At 44.1% G+C, this 21032-nt stretch overlaps 1 long non-coding RNA gene across 4 annotated transcripts; it reads left to right on the top strand.

Moving 5' to 3' along the window:
* Positions 1-3563: 3563 nt before the first annotated feature.
* LOC137379087 (uncharacterized) lies at positions 3564-20361 on the top strand. Of its 4 annotated transcripts, none has more exons than XR_010976732.1 (6): positions 3564-3773; positions 4342-4536; positions 10689-10839; positions 12439-12589; positions 18113-18270; positions 19942-20361. It is a non-coding gene; the product is annotated as an uncharacterized lncRNA (long non-coding RNA). The 4 variants fall into 4 exon arrangements; XR_010976734.1 differs by having other exon boundaries at positions 3565-3773; positions 4361-4536; XR_010976733.1 differs by lacking the exon at positions 4342-4536 and having other exon boundaries at positions 3569-3773.
* Positions 20362-21032: the final 671 nt, after the last annotated feature.

The following is a 21032-nucleotide window of genomic DNA, read 5'->3' as shown; positions in this document are numbered from 1 at the left end:
AATCAGCAGGAAATGGTTGACTCTTGACGCCCTATATCTATTTTTAAACATAATTCAGTTAAAGCATGACATCCAAAGTGTGATGGATATGTGTTAGATGAGCATGGGGTGGGGGGAAAAGAAGAGAAGAGAAAGATAGACAATCACTGAGCAGCGCAATTATTGTCTTTCCAAATTTGGGTAAAGTCTGGAAAGAATATTCTGAGCAATACAATACTAAGTGAAATAATGGTGGTTACAGGTTCATCATAGATGGTAATTATAGGTTCCTCTCTAGATGGTGATGCAAGTGGATTTCCTCTATCCTTTTTACAGGAAGCCCAGGCAAACAGCTCAACTGTTGCCCTCAAGGGCATCATAAGCAAGCATGATCCTGCCATTCATACAGACATACTTCCACCAAAGATCAGCAATGGGAATTTCCAATTTCCACTCCATAGCCCAGGGCATTGTTACCATCTGCAAAACCTTTGCAAGATCAACTGACTGTAGAGAAAGACTGTGGTGGGGGTAGAATGGTACCTGCGAGACCAGGAAGGAGAGGGAGGGGACATGGGGCACTGAGGGGGAAAGACAGAGAGAAAGAAAAATGTCCTGCATTTATACTGTGCACTCCATGACTACAGGCCATCCCAAGGTGCTTTACAGCCAATGAAGTACTTTTGAAGCGTTTTCACTGTTGCAATGTAGAAATATGACAACAAATTTGCAGACAGCAAGCTCCCACAAACAGCAATGAGATAATGACCAGATAATCAGTTTTGGTGATGTTGATTGTGAGATAAATATTGACCAGGACATCGGGGATAACTCTACTGGTCTTCTTTGAAATAGTGCCATGGGATCTTTTATGTCCACCTGAGAGGGCAGACATGGCCTTGGTTTAATGTCTCATCTGAAAGACAGCACCTCCGGCAGCGCAGCATTCCGTCAGAACTGCACTAGAATGTCATGCTTGATTTTTGTGCTCAAGTCTTGGAATGGGATATGAACCCCCAACCTTCTACCTCAGGGGTGAAAGTGCTACCAACAGAGCCACAGCTGAAAGCAAGAGAGCAAGAGGAGGAGGAAAAAACAGACAGAGAGTGAGAGTGAACACAAATGACTATAAAGCAGGCATCTAAGTTACAATCTGTGGGGCATATTTGGTTCACAAGCCTTTACAAAACACCAGTGACTCATTGTTCTGCAGCACCACTGTCCACTCAGTTTCTAGAACTATTGTCTTACACTGCAGGGTTCAGTTTATCTGCTTCGATTTGACAGGACTGGCGATTTGGAAAGGTCTGTTCTCAGCACTGCTCCCTCATTGGTTCAGGATTTAGGACTTATCTGCCAATGGAGGTGTAACGCAAAGAGCAGCACTGCTCAAACTGCCAGTTCTGCCAAAGATGAACCCTATGGCATTAAAAGATAAATAAAATCACAGCAGCAAATTCAAGCTTTGCAACTTACTTTTGGCTGTCAGCTTTTATACATTCTTAGTTACAATGTTAATTTAAGTTTAATGTCAAGAAGTTGGGGAGAGGGAGGATATTTATGTTGACAATATTACACAAATAAAGTTTTAATTTAGCAAACGATGGTTAGCAGATTTAGATCGCAATCACAAGAACATGACAAATGAGGAAGATTATTCAGCCTGTCTTAGTTCATCCATGCAGAATAACCCTATTGCAGCCTCTATTTGTTTGCACAAATACTGTAGGCAGCTAAAACAAAACTAAACTCTAGACCACCTTGCAACAACAATCTACATTCATATTTTTTTAAAAAAGCATCATGTTAAATGGGGGAATAAAGGCACATAAAATGTTTACCCTACACAAAATAGTATGGCAAAACACAAGTATAATAACAATGATACATTTCCTAAGATATCCTCAAAAAGGTTACTTTTTCATGAAGCCAGACCTTTTTCAATACATCACTCCAGCTCTTCATTTTGTTTTGTAAATGCTAGGAAACACAAAAAAAACCATTAACCAGGGCAGGTGAATGTAATTCAGCAATGTTGAGTGTGCAGTCCCCAACCAGTGTATAAATTAGTATTAAAAACAGAAGCAAATGTGTTTCCCTACAAATACGCACATCAACTCCTCAGAAACAAATGAGATTTGTTTTTATTATAAAAGCATTTAACTTACCTGTTAAGAATTCAGTGCTAAAATTTTATTCTCAAGATAAGTACTGAATGAGAAAATTTGAACAATTTCACCTTTCAAGGCCATTTCAACACATAGTTGTAATTTTTGAGAGGTGAATACCACAAATACTTCAAACGAAGACCAAAGTTTAGTTTTATTCGCCAGAAAATTCTCAGACCGGTCCAACATACAACAACCCCCAGGCTCTGAGAGAAAATGCAACTTCAATACCATCTCATGCGGGCTGTCCACACCTGCTCAACACACCACAGTGGTTAGCACCGCAGCCTCACAGCTCCAGCGACCCGGGTTCAATTCCGGGTACTGCCTGTGTGGAGTTTGCAAGTTCTCCCTGTGTCTGCGTGGGTTTCCTCCGGGTGCTCCGGTTTCCTCCCATATGCCAAAGACTTGCAGGTTGATAGGTTAATTGGCCTTTATAAGTTGCCCCTAGTATAGGTAGGTGGTAGGGAAATATAGGGACAGGTGGGGATGTGGTAGGAATATGGGATTAGTATAAATGGGTGGTTGATGATCGGCACAGACTCGGTGGGCCGAAGAGCCTGTTTCAGTGCTGTATCTCTAAACCTTCTTCTTTGGCTTTCTTGTCTCAAGAGACAATGGGTAAGCGCCTGGAGGTGGTCAGTGGTTTGTGAAGCAGCACCTGGAGTGGCTATAAAGGCCAATATTACAGTGACAGACTCTTCCACAGGTGCTGCAGAAAAAATTGTTTGTTGGGGCTGTTACACAGTTGGCTCTCCCCTTGCACTTCTGTCTTTTTTCCTGCCAACTGCTAAGTCTCTTCGACTCACCACACTTTAGCAACACACCTGAACCAGATAAATTGTCAGATTCTCCCCAGACTAAAACATTAACTGTGATAAAGTTAAATCCGAAATATCTTCTCTGTATCTTTTTTCTTTTTCTTTCTTTTGGGCCTCCTTATCTCGAGAGACAATGGATACGCGCCTGGAGGTGGTCAGTGGTTTGTGAAGCAGCGCCTGGAGTGGCTATAAAGGCCAATTCTGGAGTGACAGGCTCTTCCACAGGTGCTGCAGAGAAATTTGTTTGTTGGGGCTGTTGCACAGTTGGCTCTCCCCTTGCGCCTCTGCCTCTGTATCACTGCATGCTTTTCTATCCTTTTCGCTTAAAGGAAGTCAACTTCCAAATCACCTCCCACCTGCCAAACATTGCAACGTGCACCTTTCCTGTCAGTCACGCAGCTCCGCGGATTCCGATTGGCTGCCCCGAGGGGAGGCTACGCCCCTCCCCCGCCCACCTGTACCGAGCCGCTCAGTCTCACAGACGCCGCGCTGCGGCCGTTCGGCGAATAGCAAGAGCGGCACGCAGAGCTTGCCGGGTCTTGTAGTTCCTAGCCCTCCATTTCTGGAAAGGCGGTGCCTCCCGCGGGACGACAACTCCCAGAGCGTATTGCGTCTTTTCGCGCCGTAAGGGATCCATGAGGGCGGAGGTTGGCGTCTCTTCAAGAGAATGGCCTGGAGACTGGGTAGGGAGAGAATGGTGGATGGATAGATGGCCGCAGTTGCGCTCAGCGGATTGTTTGGAGGGTGTAGCCGAGCTGGCTTCGTCTCTGGTGAATGGGAGCAGCTGTCGGGCTGGTGATATCAGGTAGGCCGCTCTCCTGCTCACTGTCCAGGGGTTGCTGTTAGAGGGCTGTCTGTGTGGACAGAGTGGGTGTTTGGGGAACCCAACTATAATGAGTCCGTGTCTTTACTGGAGGAGGAAATTATTTCAGAAAGAAAACCCACTGGCTCACTTTTCTGAAAGACTCTTCAAAGAGTTTTAAAGCTTCTCTTTGAGGGACGGAGAAACGTGATAACCAAACACATATAACATTCTCGGGCAAAATACTTTTTTAAAAACGTTTCATTTTATACCTAACGGAAGCATTTCTTAAATCTGAGGGTAAAATTATCTATTTCATTGAAGGCTGCTTCATCTCTTAGAAGTTTTTTTTCTTCGCTACTTCTGAGTAATTTTTTGGCGTGTAGCCAGTGAAGAGCATTAAAATGATTATTCTGAGAGTTTGGGACCTTCCCTTTCAGATTTTGTTGAATCTGTTCATAGGTGGTCCATCTGAACCTTAAGTCTTTAAGTGCTACCAATATATTCGTCTTACAGATGTTTTTGATAACCGAAAATTTCATAACACAAAACTTGCCTTTTATGACCTCAGCCAATGAAGTGCATTTCAGGTACACTCTCTGTGGAAAATATGGCAGCCAAGGTGCCTCAAACAGCAGTGTGAAAAATGACAAGAAAAAGCAAAATACTGCAGATGCTGGAAATCTGAAAACAAAACAAAAAATGCTGGGAATACTCGGCAGGTCTGGCAGCATCTGTGGAGAGAGAAGCAAAGTAAACGTTTTAGGTCAGTAACCTTTCATCGGGACTAACAAAGGTTAGAAAAGAATTGGGTTTTAAGCAAAGGGTGGGGGATAGAACAAAGGGGATGGTATTTGATAGGGCAGAGAGCAGGAGAGATTAAATAACAAAGCTGTCCTGGGATAAAGGCAAAGTGTGTGTTAATGCTTGTGAAAGACAAAGCATTAGTCCAGAGAGCCTGTTAATAGTGGAATAATGAGCAGCTCTGACTTCATGAAAAGCAGGCACATCATTAAAAAAGTAAAATATTTTTAAAAAGGCCAGTCATGCTCTGAAGTTATTGAATGTAATGTTCAGTCCGCAAGACAGTAGAGTGCCTAATCGAAAGATCAGGTGCTGCTCCTCGAGCTTGCGTTGATCACTGGAGCAGGCCAAAGACAGAAATGTTGGCATGAGAGCAGGGGTTGTGTTGAAATGCCAAGCAACCGGAAGCTCGGGTCATGGTTTCGGACTGAGCAGAGGTGTTCAGGAAAGTGGTCACCCAGTTTGCGTTTGGTATTCCCAATGTAGAGGAGACTGCTTTGTGAGTAGCGAGTACAGTATACTAAATTGAAAGATGTACAAGTAAATCGCTGCTTTACCTGGGGCCTTAGATAGTGAGAGAGGAGGTAAAAAGGCAGGTATTACACCTCCTGCGATTGCAAGGGAAGGTGCCATGGGAAGGGGATGAAGTGTCGGGGGTGATGGAGGAGTGGACCGGGGTGATGGAGGAGTGGACCAGGGTGATGCGTTTGGTAGTGGCATCATGCTGGATATGGTGGAAATGGTAGAGGATGATCCTTTGGATGTGGAGGCTGGTGGTGTGGAAAGTGAGGACAAGGGGAGCCCTGTTGCGGTTCTTGGAGGTGACGATAGAGGTGTGGGAAATGGGCGAGACACGGTTGAGGGGCCTTTCAACCACAGTGGGGAGAATTCTTGGTTAAGAAAAAAGGAAGACATATCAAGCGCTGTTGTGGAAGGTTGCAACATGAGAGCAGATGCATCAGAGACGGAGAAACTGGGAGAGTGGAGTCCTTACAGGAAACGGTTTGAAGAAGTGTAGTCTAGGTAGCCGTGGGAGTCAGTGGGCTTATAATGAATATTAGTGGACAGTCTACCCCCAGAGATGGAGGCAGAAGCCGAGGAAGGGAAGTGTGAGAGATGGATCATGTAAAGGTGATAGAAGGGTGGAAATTGGAAGCAAAGTTGATGACGTTTTCCAGTTCGGGGTGGGAGCAGGAAACAGCACCGATACAGTCATCAATGTACCAGAAAAAGAGTTGGAGGAGGGGGCCTGAGTAGGACTGGAACAAGGAATGTTCGACATATCCCACAAAAAGACAGGCATAACTAGGACCCATACGGGTACCCATTGCAACACTTTTTACTTGAAGGAAGCGAGTGGAGTTGAAGGAGAAGTTGTTCAATGTGAGAACAAGTTCAGCAAGGCGGAGGAGCGTGGTGGTGGATGGGGACTGGTTGGACCTCTGTTCAAGGAAAAAGCGGAGAGCCCTCAAACAGTCCTAGTGGGGCATGGAGATGTAGAGAGGTTTGACTTCCATAGTGAAGAGGAGGCAGTTAGGGCCAGGAAACTGGAAATTGTCAATGACATAGGGTGTCAGAAGAGTCATGGATGTAGGTGGGCAGAGACTGGACCGGGGAGAAAAGATAGTCAAGATAGGAAAAAATAAGTTCAGTGGGGCAGGAACAGGCTGAAAAGATGCGTCTGCCAGGACAGTCCTGTTTGTGGATTTTAGGAAGGAGGTAGAAGTGGGCTGTCCAGGATTGCGGGACTAAGGTTGGAAGCTGTAGAGGGAGGAGCACCGGAGGAGATGAGGTCAGTGACAGTCCTGTGGACAGTAGCTTGTTGTTTGGTGGTGGGGTCATGGTCCAGGGGGAGGTAGGAAGAAGTGTGTGAGAGTTGGCGCTCAGCCTCTGCAAGATCGAGATTGGTACGCCAGACAACAGCAGCACCACCCTTGTCAACAAGTTTGATCACAATGTCGGGGTTAGACCTGAGAGAACGAGTGCAGCAAGTTCAGAGGGAGACACGTTAGAGTGAGTGAGGGGAGTGGAGAAATTGAGATGGTCGGTGTCACACCGACAGTTCTCGATGAAAAGATCAAGAGTGGGTAACCAGCTAGAGGGAGGGATTCAGGTGGATGGCGAATGCTGGAGGCGGGTGAATGGGTCCGTGGGGGGGGGGAATCTCCTGCTCAAAGAAGTGAGCATGGAGGCAAATCCGATGGAAGAAGAGCTCAACGTCATGCCAAGCACGAAATTCATTGAGGTGGGGGCATAAGGGGATAAAACTGAATCCTTTGCTGAGAACAGAATGTTCAGCGTCCGAGAGGAGTAGGTCAGGGGGTATGGTGAATACACAGCAAGGGATCAGATCAGAAAGGAAGGGGTCAAGGGGAAGTGAAGGGGCATTAGTCCCCATCAGCTGCTGGAGCTTGCGTTCCTTAACACCTGAAAGGAGGAAGAAAAGTTTTTTGTTAATGCGCAGATAAGATGAAGGATGAAATGAAACTGCGGAGTAGAACAGCTTTGTGATCAGGTGAGGCGGTGCTTCTGGAGAGAGAGAGGTCCAGTGTGTGCATGCTTCGTACTTCACACCATTAACACACTTTGTCTTTGCTTTGCCCCATGACCTCTTTATCAGTTATTCTGTGACCCTCTGTCCTATCAATACCTTCCCATTTGTTCTTTTTTGCCCCAGCCCCACTTTATTTGCTTAAAACCTATTACATTTTTAACTTTTGCCAGTTCTGATGAAAGGTCACAGACCTGAAACCTTAACTTTGCATCTCCACAGATGCTGCCAGAGCTGCTGAGTATTTCCAGCACTTTGTTTTTGCATCAATTTTAAGTGTTGTTTGAGCGATAATTATTGGCCAGGACACTGAAGAGATCTGCCCTGCGCTTCAGAATAATATGGGGTATGGGTCCTTTTACATCCATCAGAGAGGGCCAATGAGACCTTGGTTTAACATTTCATCTGAAGGACAGTACCTCTGAGTACTGTACTGGAGTGTCAGTCTAGATTTGTGTGTTCATAGCTCTCTCGGAGCCTGAGCCTACTCTTTCTTTTCTTTTGGGCCTCCTTATCTCGAGAGACAATGGATACGCGCCTGGAGGTGGTCAGTGGTTTGTGAAGCAGCGCCTGGAGTGGCTATAAAGGCCAATTCTGGAGTGACAGGCTCTTCCACAGGTGCTGCAGAGAAATTTGTTTGTCGGGGCTGTTGCACAGTTGGCTCTCCCCTTGCGCCTCTGTCTTTTTTCCTGCCAACTACTAAGTCTCTTCGACTCGCCACAATTTAGCCCTGTCTTTATGGCTGCCCGCCAGCTCTGGCGAATGCTGGCAACTGACTCCCACGACTTGTGATCAATGTCACACGATTTCATGTCGCGTTTGCAGATGTCTTTATAGCGGAGACATGGATGGCCGGTGGGTCTGATACCAGTGGCGAGCTCGCTGTACAATGTGTCTTTGGGGATCCTGCCATCTTCCATGCGGCTCACATGGCCAAGCCATCTCAAGCGCCGCTGACTCAGTAGTGTGTATAAGCTGGGGGTGTTGGCCGCTTCAAGGACTTCTGTGTTGGAGATATAGTCCTGCCACCTGATGCCAAGTATTCTCCGAAGGCAGCGAAGATGGAATGAATTGAGACGTCGCTCTTGGCTGGCATACGTTGTCCAGGCCTCGCTGCCATGGAGCAAGGTACTGAGGACACAGGCCTGATACACTCGGACTTTTGTGTTCCGTGTCAGTGCGCCATTTTCCCACACTCTCTTGGCCAGTCTGGACATAGCAGTGGAAGCCTTACCCATGCGCTTGTTGATTTCTGCATCTGGAGACAGGTTACTGGTGATAGTTGAGCCTAGGTAGGTGAACTCTTGAACCACTTCCAGAGCATGGTCGCCAATATTGATGGATGGAGCATTTCTGACGTCCTGCCCCATGATGTTCGTTTTCTTGAGGCTGATGGTTAGGCCAAATTCATTGCAGGCAGCCGCAAACATGTCGATGAGACTCTGCAGGCACTCTTCAGTGTGAGATGTTAAAGCAGCATCGTCAGCAAAGAGGAGTTCTCTGATGAGGACTTTCCGTACTTTGGACTTCGCTCTTAGACGGGCAAGGTTGAACAACCTGCCCCCTGATCTTGTGTGGAGGAAAATTCCTTCTTCAGAGGATTTGAACGCATGTGAAAGCAGCAGGGAGAAGAAAATCCCAAAAAGTGTGGGTGCGAGAACACAGCCCTGTTTCACACCACTCAGGATAGGAAAGGGCTCTGATGAGGAGCCACCATGTTGAATTGTGCCTTTCATATTGTCATGGAATGAGGTGATGATACTTAGTAGCTTTGGTGGACATCCAATCTTTTCTAGTAGTCTGAAGAGACCACGTCTGCTGACGAGGTCAAAGGCTTTGGTGAGATCAATGAAAGCAATGTAGAGGAGCATCTGTTGTTCACGGCATTTCTCCTGTTCACGGCATTTCTCCTGTATCTGACGAAGGGAGAAGAGCATGTCAATGGTCGATCTCTCTGCACGAAAGCCACACTGTGCCTCAGGGTAGACGCGCTCGGCCAGCTTCTGGAGCCTGTTCAGAGCGACTCGAGCAAAGACTTTCCCCACTATGCTGAGCAGGGAGATTCCACGGTAGTTGTTGCAGTCACCGCGGTCACCTTTGTTTTTGTAGAGGGTGATGATATTGGCATCGCGCATGTCCTGGGGTACTGCTCCCTCGTCCCAGCACAGGCATAGCAGTTCATGTAGTGCTGAGAGTATAGCAGGCTTGGCACTCTTGATTATTTCAGGGGTAATGCTGTCCTTCCCAGGGGCTTTTCCGCTGGCTAGAGAATCAATGGCATCACTGAGTTCCGATTTGGTTGGCTGTATGTCCAGCTCATCCATGACTGGTAGAGGCTGGGCTGCATTGAGGGCAGTCTCAGTGACCGCATTCTCCCTGGAGTACAGTTCTAGGTAGTGCTCAACCCAGCAGTCCATCTGTTTGCGTTGGTCAGTGATTATGTCCCCCGATTTAGATTTGAGGGGGGCGATCTTCTTGATGGTTGGCCCAAGAGCTCTCTTCATGCCATCATACATTCCTCTGATGTTTCCGGTGTCTGAGGCCAGCTGAATATGACTGCATAGGTGTTGCCAGTAGTCGTTTGCGCAACGCCTAGCTGTTCTTTGTGCAGTACTTTTGGCTGCTTTAAGTGCTGCGGATGTTAAATTGCTGGGGGCTTTCTTGTAGTTCAAACTACTACCTTCAAACTAAAGCAACAGTGCTGCCAACTGAAACACGGCTGGTACTGCAGAAAGAGGCCATTCCTTCCACTGTTGGCTTTTCCCCCATACCCTTTTAAATTTTCCTTTTCCATATATTTATCCAGTTGCTATTTAAAAGTGATTATGGATTCGATACCACTCTTTCTGGTAGAGCATGTCTAATGTTCTGCCTGAAGAAATTGTACTCATCTCTCCCTTTTGATGGCGATCTTGAATTTATGCTGTCTAGTTACTGACTCACCAGTGGAAACTTTATCAAAACTCCTCATAATTATATGTTGTCTATTTTATTAACTTAAGAAGGAAATAAAAGCGTACAAAATGTAGTTATGGTTTTTCTTAATTGTTACCCAGTTGAATATACGGGGCTTTGTCGGATTGAGTGCATTAAATACAATGATCCATTTAAAGGGGGATTGCCAATCAGTCACTCAGATCCCATGACAGTACTGAAAAGAGCAGGGTGTTGCCAATCATTGTCAACAGGTACCATCAAAACATTTCAACTAGCCATTCACCTCACTGAGGTAAGATATTTCTGTCTAAAAATGGCAGCCTTATTCGCCTTCATAACAAGTCATTGCTCTTCAAAGCATTTGATTGTATGTCGAGTGCTTGGAGGCATCTGAGATATGTGGTGTGTGAATGTGAGTCATGCAGCAAGTCAACATCCTACTATTTATGACATGAAGACTGTCATTGTGTTGATACATAGATGGATCAAAACCTTTCCCAGTAAATTTCCTTGGGTGTTTGATGTAGAAAAAAAGTTTCACTTTCAATACCCTTCTAGCCCAAACATTGGCATGATCCATAGATGTCTCACAAACCTTTAATATCCTTTTCTTTGTCTCTGAACAGTGCATCATGTTGACCTCGTGAGACTGGTTGGGAGGAATAGTCCCACCATGTGAATGTGGTAAAGATGCTTGTTTGAAATGAAGAATTCATGGACAATCATTTGACCTGTTGATGTCTCGGGAGTGGAGAGAGGCACACACAGTGACTTAAGGTACGATACTGTCTGTATCCTTGGAGCTTATGTTGAGGAACAGTTTGCAGTCCTAAAGCAGTACCTTATCAGAATAAATAATCATAGTTATCTTGTACACAACATAACAAAACCTAATGGCTGTGATACATTGGTTAACTGCTTCAAAATACCTGTTAAAATGCTCTTGACAGGTAAATTACTGCATTAAAATACTGCAGTATTAAGGATATTAATTTTTTGAATTTTGATTTTTGTTTTCTACTATGAAACTCAGTTTTGAAATCTGATCCCTGGAATCGGTCTTTCTACCCCCCTGCTTCAGTGGTGTGATATTTGGCATGTATTAACTAAACAGCAGTAATGACCATTCAACTGATTTATTGAGTTTAGAATATTTCCTTCCAGTTTGTTGAATTTGTTCATAGGTCTTATAAATATTTTTACTGTCCAGGATAATAAGGTTGCAAGCACAAATGTCTTATAATCCAGTAAGGGGGCAGTTTTAAATATGTCTACTGTCCATTTTGTTAATTTACTAAAAACTGGCACTCATTAGTATGGGTTTCTGTTCCCCTTAACCTTCTCTCCTGATATTTGTGGCTTCGTTGAAATTAGGAACAGTAAATATTGTGTCCTTTAAAGAGGATATTCAATTTAGAGCAGGATAGGGCCCAATGTCATGAGTCCAAAGGATTTTTGGGTTTCAGCTCCTCTCCAGGAATGAAGCTCATAATGTAGACTAACACTTTCGTGCAGCACTCAGGACTGATCTGTGTTTGACCAACACTGGTCTCTTAAATGGATGCTGTTTGGATGCAATCTTCCTGTGTCAAAATGGCTGCTCTATTTGCCCACATACAATTATGCTGAAAAGCAGTGATTGTTATGTCTAGTGCCTGGAGATATCCAACATAAGGTGTTATGTGAAGGTGCTTCATGCACCATATAAGCATATTATTTGACAGGCAGCTGGGTGGCACAGTGCATTTAAGCACTGTTCTTGCCATTCTGGGGCCTGCATTCAATCCAGTTCAGACAGATGGGTACAAAGGGCCTGTAAGAATAGCGAGTTTGGGCAGTCCCCATTCAGTGGCTAATGGGCTTGGACCTAAAAAAAAAATTGGCTCTCATTTGATACCTTTTGGGAGTGCCACTTGGTCAAGCCACACTCGTGCAAAAGTGAGTGCTTTATGTTATTGAAGGGAATTAACAAATGAAGCACAGGTGACATGATGGGGGAAAATTGTATGCAGCAAGTTGTTACAATCTGGAATGTAATGCCTATGATAATGTTGGAAGCAGATTCAATAATATGGGAATTGGATCACTATTTGGGGAAAATTTGCAGGGCTGTGGTGAAAGATTGGGGGATGAGTCTAATTGGATAGCTTTCAAAGACAATACAGATGTGATGGGCTGAATGGGTTTACTCTGTGCTGCAACATTCTATAATTCTGTGATGTGAAGGCTGTTATTGTATTGATGCACAAATGGATCAAAACCTTTCCCAATAGCGTTCCATGCGAGTTTGATGTTGAAAGAAGGGATTTCACGAACAGTACTCTTCCAGCTCAGACATTCCACTAATCCTTAATGTCCTTTTCTTCCACTGAACAGTGCACCATATCAACCTCATTGAGACTGGTCGGGAGGAGTTACTTAGTCCCGCCGTGTGAGGATGCTTGTTTGAAGTAAAGAATTGATGGACGATGATGGAACCTGTTCATATCTAAGGAGCGAATGTGAGACGCAGACACAGTGACTTGAGGTACAGTATTGTCTGCTTTCCTATAGCCTGAATTATTTAATATAGACAACTTCATAGCATTTCATTTCTTCTGTTTAGCATACTGGTTAATGCATTCAGAAGTTATCTAGTTAACAGGTTAACCACCCTAAACAACAAGTTAATGACTATTGAAATACTATACAGAGGATTTAATGTGATTGCTCCTTTTAGAATATGACTATATCTATTTATATATAACATGCTCTTTGTGTAAAACTAGATTTCTAAATCTACCCTGGGAAGTGCCCTCTTGTCTCTTCCTCTTCCCCTGTGCCCAGGTTCAGTGATGAGTAATTTTTGCATGTATTATCTGAACAGCCAGTGATGAGCATTAAAAGTATTACTCTGAGAGCTTGGGTTCTTCCTCTGTTTTGCCGATTCTATATACATGTCGTTTTGTCGTGGCATTGATGGTGTTTATAATGCTCTTTTAGCAGTTCTTGCATATCTGCACCACACCATTTTCTCAGTTTACTTGACCATGTAATCATAAAGTCCTATAGGTCTCAGCTTTCAACTTACAGTCTACTGAATATATATAAAACTCTCCTAGGGTTGAGCAGTATTGGTGGCTCTTTTGTGGAGCTGATTGGTGCAGTGGGTGAACAGGCTATATATTCATCAGACCTCAGTATGAAAGACAGAAACATAGAAAATAGGAGCAGGAGTTGGCCCTTTGGCCCTTCGAGCCTGCTCTGCCATTCATTATGATCATGGCTGATCATCCAACTCAGTAACCTGTTCCCGCTTTCGCTCCATACCCTTTGATCCCTTTAGACCCAAGACCTATATCTAACTCCTTCTTGAAAACATTGTGTTTTGGCCTTAACTGTTGTTTTGTGGTAGCGAATTCCACAGGCTCACCGCTCTCTGGGTGAAGAAATTTCTCCTCATCTCAGTGCTGAAAGGTTTACCCCGTATCCTTAGACTATGACCTCTGGTTCTGGACTTCCCCACCATCGGGAACATCCTTCCTGCATCTACCCTGTCAAGTCCTGTTAGAATTTTATAGGTTTCTATGAGATCCCCCCTCACTCTTCTGAACTTCAGTGAATATAATCCTAACCGACTCAATCTCTCCTCATATGTCAGTCCCGCCATCCCAGGAATCAGTCTAGTAAACCTTCACTGCACTCCCTGTATAGCAAGAACATCCTTCCTCAGATAAGGAGACCAAAACTGCACACAATATTCCAGGTGTGGCCTCACCAAGGCCCTGTATAATTGCAGCAAGACATCCCTGCTTCTATACTCGAATCCTCTCGCTATGAAGACCAACATTCCATTTGCTTTTTTTTTTTACCGCCTGTTGCACCTGCATGCTTATCTTCAGCGACTGGTGTACGAGAACACCCAGGTCTCGCTGCATATTCCCCTCTCTGTTTATAGCCATTCAGATAATCTGCCTTCCTGTTTTTGCTACCAAAGTGGATAACCTCACATTTATCCACATTATACTGCATCTGCCATGCATTAGCCCACTCGTTTAACTTGTCCAAATCACCCTGAAGCTTCTCTGCATCATCCTCACAACTCACCCTCTCACCCAGTTTTGTGTCCTCTGCAAATTTGGAGATATTACATTTAGTTCACTCATCCTAAATCATTAATGTATATTGTGAATAGATGGGGTCCTAGCACCGATCCCTGCGGTACCCCTCTAGTCACTGCCTGCCATTCGGAAAAAGACCCATTTATCCCGACTCTTTGTTTCCTGTCCACCAACCAATTTTCTATCCATCGCAGTACACTATCCCCAATCCCATGCGCTTTAGTTTTACATGCTAGTCTCTTAAGTGGGACTTTGTCAAAAGTCTTCTGAAAGTCCAAATAAACCACATCCACTAGCTCCCCCTCATCAACTCTGCTAGTTACATCCTCGAAGAATTCTGGTAGATTTGTCAAGCATGATTTCCCTTTCGTAATTCTATACTGACTCTTCCCGATTCTACCACTGTTCTCTAAGTGCTCTGCTATAAAATCTTTGATAATGGACTCTAGAATTTTCCCCACTACCGACGTCAGGCTGACTGGTCTATAATTCCCTGCTTTCTCTCTACCTCCCTTTATAAATAGTGGGGTTACATTAGCTACCCTCCAACCTGTAGGAACTGTTCCAGAGTCTATAGAATCTTGGAAGATGACCACCAATGCATCTCGGGCCACTTCCTTAAGCACTCTGGGATGCATACCATCAGGCCCTGGGGATTTATCGGCCTTCAATCCCATCAATTTCCCCAACACCATTTCTCTACTCCATACTGATTTCTTTCAGTTGCTCTCTCACTAAGTCCTGTGTTCTCCAACATTTCTGGTATGATATTTGTGTCCTCCTTTGTGAAGACAGAACCAAAATATGGATTTAGTTGGTCAGCCATTTCTTTGTTCCCCATAATAAATTCCCCTGTTTCTGACTGTAAGGGATCTACATTTATCTTCACCAATCTTTTTCTGTTCACATACCTATAGAAACTTTTACAGTCAGTTTTTATGTTCCCTGTAAGCTTGCTCTCGTACTCTATTTTCCCCTTCTTACTCAATCCCTTGGTCCTCCTTTACTGAATTCTAAACTGCTCCCAATCCTCAGGTCTGTTGTTTTTCCTGGCAAATTTATATGCCTCTTCCTTGGATGTAATGCTATCTCTAATTTCCCTTGTAATCCATGGTTTGGCTACCTTTCCAGTTTTACTTTTGCACCAGACAGGGATAAACAATTGTTGCAGTTCATCCATGCGCTCTTTAAATGTTTGCCATTGCCTATCCACTGTCATCCCTTTAAGTAACGTTTCCCAATCCGTCATGGCCAACTCGCGCCTCATACCTTCGTAGTTTCCTTTACTAAGAGTCCAGACCCTTGTCTCAGAATCAACTATGTCACTCTCCATCTTGATGAAGAATTCTATCATGTGGTCGCTCGTCCCCAAGGGGTCTCGCATCAGTAGTTTGTCAATTATTCCTCTCTCATTACACATTACCTTGGCCTGTTCTCTAGTTGGTTCCTCAACGTATTGGTCCAGAAAACCATCCCGTATACACTCCAAGAATTCCTCTACTGTATTGTGACTAATTTGATTTGCCCAATCTATATGCAGATTAAGGTCATCCATAATTACAGATTTTTTTTTTTTTAGATTAGAGATACAGCACTGAAACAGGCCCTTCGGCCCACCGAGTCTGTGCCGAACATCAACCACCCATTTATACTAATCCTGCACTAATCCCATATTCCCACCAAACATCCCCACCTGTCCCTATATTTCCCTACCACCTACCTATACTAGTGACAATTTATAATGGCCAATTTACCTATCAATCTGCAAGTCTTTTGGCTTGTGGGAGGAAACCGGAGCACCCGGAGAAAACCCACGCAGACACAGGGACAACTTGCAAACTCCACACAGGCAGTACCCGGAATCGAACCCGGGTCCCTGGAGCTGTGAGGCTGCGGTGCTAACCACTGCGCCACTGTGCCGCCCTTTATCGATGTTCCTTTATCGCATGCATCTCTACTTTCCTGTTTAATGCCACTCCCAACATCACCACTACAGTTTGGGGGCCTATATACAACTCCCACTAACGTTTTTTGCCCCTTAGTATTTCTCAGCTCTACCCATACAGATTCCACATAGTCAGAGCTAATATCTTTCCTCACTATTGCGTTAATTTCCTCTTTAACCAGCAATGCAACTCCACCGCCTTTTGCTTTTTGTCTGTCCTTCCTAAATACTGAATATCTCTGGATGTTCGTTTCCCATCCCTGGTCACATTGCAGCCATGTCTCCGTAATTCCGACTATATCGTACCCGTTTACGTCTATTTGTGTGATTAATTCATCCACTTTATTGCGAATGCTCCACGCGTTAAGGCCTGTCTTTTGAACATTACTTGTCCTCTTCCCAATATTTTTCACTATGTCCCTGTTTGATTCTGGCCCTTGATTTCTCTGCCTACCACTTTTCTTATTCCCCTTACTGTCTTTTGTTCTTGTCTTTGATCCCTCCTCCTCTGACTCCTTGCAAAGGTTCCCATCCCCCTGCCATTTTAGTTTAAACCCTCCCCAACCACTCTAGCAAATACTCCCCTTAGGACATCATTCCCGGTCCTGCCCAGTTGTAACCCGTCCAGTTTGAACTGGTCCCAATGCCCCAAGAATCTAAAACCCTCCCCCTCACACCATCTTTTCAGCCACATATTCATGTGATATATTCTGCTATTTCTACTCTGACTAGCACGTGGCACTGGTAGTAAGCCTGAGATCACTACCTTTCAGGTCCTACTATTCAAGTTACTTCCTAGCTCCCTATATTCTGCTTTTAGGACCTCATCCTTTTTTTTAACCTATGCCGTTTGTACCAATGTGTACCACGACCACTGGCTGTTCACCCTCCCTCTTCAGAATGTCCTGTAACCACTCTGAGACATCCTTGACCCTAGCACCAGGGAGGCATCCTGGAGTCTCTCTTGCGGCCACAGAAGTGCCTATCTATTCCCCTTACAATTGAATCCCCTATAACTATTGCCTTCCCACATTTTTTACTCCTCCCCTGTGCAGCAGAGCCAACCGTGGTGCAACGAATTGGGCTGTTGCTGCTTTCCCTTGAGAGGCCATTCACCCCAACAGTATCCAAAGCAGTATATCTGTTTTGCAGGGGAATAGCCACAGGAGATTCCTGCACTGCCTGCCTAGACCTCTTATTCTGCCTGGTGGTCACCCATTCCCCTCCTACCTGTGGGGTGTGAGCCTACGGTGTGACCACCTCTCCTATACATGCTATCCACGATACTCTTAGCGTTAACTGCATTTATATTCCAACAGTAGTGTCAGCACAATGTGACTTGGCTTTGCACTGCTCAGATGTTGTAATGTAAACCAGGAGTCTGTAGGATGGAAGCTCACTGCACTTCTCTGCGATGAGATGAGATTGGGCCCTAAATCCTCTTAGTGCGAGTGTGAAGTAAAGCCATTTGGCACTCGTGCTACAGTTGCTGTAAACAATGCCACTAATAGAGGAAAGTTTTCCTCCTGGTTCTCTGATTTTAGGGGCCCAAGTGAAATAAGTTTGGGAAATCTTAAATCAAGTCTTATACACACAATGTAAACCCACAATAAAACCCCTCTCTTGCCACTTTCCCCTTCTCCATCTTTGACCAGCTTTGATTTTACAAGATGGTGCCACAAGGCATAACTTTTGTTTGCATTAGTTCATCTTTTCTTGGTGCATAAATAACAACAATGTTTTATAATTATAAAAGCAAAATACTGCGGATGCTGGAAATACTCCACAGCATCTTCCGAAGAAGTGTCACTGACCCAAAATGTTAACTTTGCGCCTCTCTCCACAGATGCTGCCAGACCTGCTGAATATTTTATAATTGTTTGGGTGTGTCTGTGGTTGCAGGGGGGGTGGGTGGGGGGGGGGGGGGGGTTTGAGTGCCCTTCCAGTACAAGCATCTAATCCATTGATGTCTTACTAACCTTTTAATGTGTTCATTTTTGAACAGTGTATCATGCTGACTACATTAAGAGGCTGGTGAGAGGAGTTGCTTAGTCCTGCCGTCAGAAGTTGGTGAAGGTGCTTATTTGAAATGAATTAATGTATGATGATGGAATCCCTTGAAACCTAAGGAGTCAATGCGAGATGCAGGCACAGTGACTTGAGGTACATTACTGTTTGTATTCTTGGAACTTTGAGCAACAGTTGGTAGTCTTGTCACAGCAGTAACCTGGCAGAATAAATATCAGGAATTATTTTGTCTGGATAACAACCTGCAGTTACATGTACCTTTTAGTGTAGCAAAATGTCCCAAGGTGCTTAACAGGAGCATTATCAATAAAACATTCTTTTGACACCGAGCCACAGAAAGAGATATCAGACAGATGACCAAATATTTGGTCAGAGAGGTAGGTTATGAGGTATGTTTAAAGAGGAGGAGAAAGAGGCAGAGAAGTTTAGGGAGGGAATTAGAGTTTTGGACCTTGGTTGCTAAAGTCACAGCCACGAACAGAGGAATGATTTAAAATCGGGACTGCTCAAGAGGCCAGAATTAGAGGAGCACAGATATCTGAGAGTTGTGGGACTGGAGGAGGTTCTACAGATAGGAAGAAACAAGGCCATAGAGGGGTTTGCAAACAAGGATGATCAAATTCAAGCCATGTTGACCAGGAGTCGGTGTAGGTCAGTGTGCACAGGGGTGATGCGTGAACGAGATTTGGCGCGAGTTAAGTTACGAGCAGCAGAATTTTGGATGAGCACAAGTTTGTGTAGGGAAATTTGGTCGAAATAAGATTGTAGGACCAGAAGGTGGGTCTCATGGAAAAGGTGAGCTTGGAGAGAGCAAGGCAGGAGAAGGGATAAAAGCTAGAGAAAGATTTGAGTTTGGGGTTTAATTCACAACATTATAGGGTTTCATTTCTTCTGTTAGTGCACTGATTTATGCATTTAAGGAGTTAACGCCTATATTAAAATATTGTATAAAGGATTTAATATGGCTGCTGCTTTCAGAAAATAATTATATTTACTTGGATATAATTGCTGTTTGTGTGACTAAAACTAGATTTCTAGAGTCTACCCTGGGAAGTGTACCCTTGGCCATGTAACAATGTCCTCGAGGTCTCAGTTTTCAACCTACAGGCTGCTGAATATATAAAACACTCCTGGGGTCAAACAGTGTTGCTGTTGCTCTTTTGTGAAGCTGATTGGTGCAGTGGGTGAGCAGTGTATATTTTCATCTTTGGACCAAAGACAGTTAGCATTAACTGCATTTACATTCCAGCAGTAGCGTCAGCACAATGTGGCTTGGCTTTGCACTGCTCGGATATTGTAATGTAAACCAGTAATTTGCAAGAGGGAAGCTCGTTGCACTTCCCTGCAGTGAGATGAGTTTGTGTGTAAGACAAATTTGCTGTCTCAATTATCCGCCATTTTACGTTGCCCACTTGTGGGGATGGTGCTTGGTATAGCAGATAATGGATGTTCAGTCATCTTCCAACACTATACAATCTCATCTTCACTGAATGATGGTTTCACCATCAGAAGGTATCCAGCTTGTCTCTAGTACATTTGGCAGGATATGTACAAACAAACTTCAGACAAATCTGGTGCTATTTCATTGGATAACTGCTGTGTGATTTGGTACCAAGCGATTGGGATTGAGTCTTGGATGATCAGAATCTGGTTGGACAAATAACTTGTTCCCCTGGCAGCTTGATAAAGAACAATACAGCCGTTTCACAATTTGGTACATAAATGTTACTGCCTGTTTTCTGGGAGGAGAGAAAGATGATTTGAAAAAAATTTTGACTGGTGTATTCATTGTGAAATTTGTTTTAGATGGTCAGAATCGTGGAACCTACCATTCGCAAGCGAGACTGTCACTCACTGACTTCAGGTGCAACATTCTATCCTAAATCCATCGTCTTCTAGTCCTATTCTGGAGCAGGAGCCTGTTAAGTTATCTATGTGCTGATTCACTTGAAGATAATGCTTCTGACTTTGATGCTTAGTCGGCTGCCGACAGGAATGATCTGAAAAAGAAGCCCTGTGTTGGTTCTGAGGGATTTGTCTGACCTGAAACCCTTGAAGTAAAAATGTATTTTGGATGCTAACATCCACCCATCTTCTGGCCTTCCCAATTCTTTCAGTGTCCCACTCTAGACTCTTACATTACATTTGGGCAATATGAGAATGTAATTATGTAAGTAAATAAATAAATTTAAATATGTTAAACCCACTTTGAGTTGAAGATGTAGTATTGGAGTCTGACTGACTTTTGCCATCTCTTCCTTTGAAAGGAATCATGCCACAAGATTGCAACTTCAGAAAACAGCTTCTGGTTTACTGTGGATTAAAGATTACAAACCATGCAATTTGAATTGTTGGCAGACCAGCTTTTTGTGTCAGTCCCAGAAGAGTTTTTGAATCTCTAGTACACTTAATTACACTAATTTTGAAGCGGCAGAACAGAGAGTTAGCTGTTAAATTTGAAATGTAATGCTACACGGAGTGGTCACTGTGTCAAAACGCCTTTAGTATTTGAATTTGACTAATTAGCATGAATTCAGCTCAGGAGTAGCACACTGGCCTCTGAGTGAGATGGTCCTAGATTCAAGCCCCATCCCAGAAGCTTGAGTACATTATCTAAGCTGACACTCCCATGTAGTTCTGAAGGAGTGCTGCACTGTCAGATATCCTCTTTCAGATGAGACATTAGAATAAGGCCCTGTCTGCGCTCTTTGGTGGCCATAAAAGATCCCATGGCACTATTTTGAAAAGCCAAGGATTTCTCAGTCCTGTAGCCAATGTTTATTTCTCAATCTATTACAAAAAGAGATCATCTGAGCATTCTCACTGCTGTTTGTGGGACCTTGCTTTGTGGAAATTGACATGCATTTCCCTACATTACAACAATGACTGCATTTCAA

The sequence above is a fragment of the Heterodontus francisci genome, chromosome 17, assembly GCF_036365525.1.
Source record: "Heterodontus francisci isolate sHetFra1 chromosome 17, sHetFra1.hap1, whole genome shotgun sequence".
NCBI lineage: Eukaryota > Metazoa > Chordata > Chondrichthyes > Heterodontiformes > Heterodontidae > Heterodontus > Heterodontus francisci.
This window is presented reverse-complemented; position numbering and strand designations above follow the sequence as displayed.